At 24.8% G+C, this 2,347-nt stretch overlaps 1 protein-coding gene across 1 annotated transcript in view; it reads right to left on the reverse strand.

Moving 5' to 3' along the window:
- Positions 1-1,992: 1,992 nt before the first annotated feature.
- The window catches only part of LOC119681744, a 39,724-nt gene continuing 39,369 nt past the window's right edge, over positions 1,993-2,347 (reverse strand). Inside the window, exon 5 of the mRNA XM_038095016.1 lies at positions 1,993-2,341. The gene's annotated coding sequence lies outside the window, so the exon portion shown is untranslated. The remainder of the gene's footprint in view (positions 2,342-2,347) is intronic.

Here is a 2,347-nt window from a genome sequence, read left to right on the forward strand (position 1 = left end):
AAATTATATGCAACTTAGATTTTTTTGTGGATCATTTTTGTTAACTGCTGTATATAAGATACTAAAAAATTTATAACAAGTGACACTTTTTTTTAAATATACTCCACTAAAACTTACAAAAGTATGTGTGCAGAACGTGATTATGGGTGCAAACTGTGTTCCCCATTGTTTTTACCATTTAATGGTCCAGTTTTTGGATTAGGGTTTCAGTGACATATGTCGAACAAAACTGTTATCTAAGGTATTCTGTGTTAAGTATAAGATCAAACGTTTTACAATATGAATCATTCATCGATCGTTAGATGAATATATTAAAATTATGAAACTTTACTATAAAATGCTGACGATTTTTTCATCGAATTTTATTCCGCGAGGGCACTGACGTTTTCTGAATGGATATATCAATAATTTTGTCGCATCTTATGCATCTAATAAAGTGATTAAATATCCATTAATAAAAACTCATTGTATTTAAAAAAAAAAGTTACACTATTGCCTTGCTATTGATCTGGAGTTCTTAATTTTTTTGAAAAAGGGGAAGATGTGACAAACCCTCAATGCCAATCGGAATGAACTTGTGAAAACTCCATTTTTTAAACATAATTACAATGTATTAATGAAAGTGTAATAACTGTTGGAACAACAAAAAGACACGTGTTGTTTTTATCAACGTTTATTAAGAACAAAGAAATATAAGAAAAAGTAGATATTAACATTTACAATGAATATCAAAGAATACATGGATAAGACATATATTATGTGTTGATATTTAACAATAACTAAGACATTTTATTAATAAACTATTTGGACAAAATGATAACTTCAACCAATATTTAAGAGATTCTCAGGAAACTCGTTAAGTTCTACTACAGAATATCACTTAACTTCTTGTTTGAGTATCAGATTATTTGATTACATTTAGTATGAATATTGTCTTTTCATAAAAATAAACAAATATAAAATCCTTTTCTTAAGTACTTTTCACGGTAATATACAATAGAATTGCTGCATTGCATTATTAATGTAAAAAAAACGTTTTACGAGGATTATCGAAAAGACATGGTTTGTTCTGACTAGCCTTTCAACATTTAAACCAAAGAAAATATTAAAATTCAATTATCACTATTTCAACTTAACAAATATGCTTAATCTTATATCCTTATCGTCTTTAAGTATTTTCATTTGAGATGAATGGTTATATCAAAAAAAACTAAATGAAAAAAATAAATACAATAAACACTCTCCTTAGGCAAGGGGGGTCTGGTTGATGTCTTCTTCCCGTGCCTAAAATTGTCGTTTTTGTATTGTTATTTCTCAAAATACGTTAATCAAAATTAATTCTATTTTTAAGGATTGAATTCCTTTGAGTATGAGGATTGCCTTTTTTTGGGCTTAGTACACCATTATACTAAACAACATAGTGAGTTGTCTATTTTTTTTTCTAAAAACTACTTATTAAGTTCCTCTCTAACAAAAAAGTAATATAAAAATTAACTCTTGAATAGACTGTCATTACAAAATTCTATTTATTCCTATCAAGAAATTTACTATTTAATGATAATTACAAAAAAAACTTCAAATATTTAGTGTCTTAATTTTTGCTCTGTTAATTAGTTGTATAAAGTCAGAACAAAGCTAATAATTCGCCGAAAAAAATTTAAAAGAAATCCAAACCATTTCCTAAATATTTTTTAAAACTTTATTAAAATCTTAATACAAAGTTACTTAAACAAAGTTTTTTAATAATACAATCTTAAATATTAAAACCTAAAGAATTTTTGAATACAACTGTTTGTATCGGTAGGATGTATTTAATATATAATCAAAAATATGATTTATGTATATGAAATGCAAATATATTTGTCTACTATGAATACAAATCATGAAATATTTGAAATTTTATCAAAAAAAAAAATATTTTACATTATGTTCAATTCTGACAGATATTTTAAATAGTTGTTAATTTACAATAAATTCAATATATTTAAAATAATACACTTTTTAATATATTAATCATAGTTTTGTGCCGTTTTATATCTTCCATATTGTTTTTAATTGTTAACTAATTTAAAAGAGTTAATGATGCAGTTATAAGTTTATGTACATCTTTTTTTGCACCAGATTAAATAAGCTTATAAATATTTACAAAAACTACTTTAAATACTAATTCCTAAATTATAATACATTTATATACTTTTAAACCCATTGCAGCTCTTCTCTCCGTTTCTCTTAAGTTGTGTAGTTTTATAGAATGTCGCTTTCATTTCTTGTTATTTCATTAAAATTATTGTTTATTATTCCGAATCGTTGTTTTTTTTTCATATCTGTTCGTAATCAAAATCTTCAT

This window comes from Teleopsis dalmanni, chromosome 2, assembly GCF_002237135.1.
Source record: "Teleopsis dalmanni isolate 2A chromosome 2, ASM223713v2, whole genome shotgun sequence".
Classification (NCBI taxonomy): Eukaryota; Metazoa; Arthropoda; class Insecta; order Diptera; family Diopsidae; genus Teleopsis; species Teleopsis dalmanni.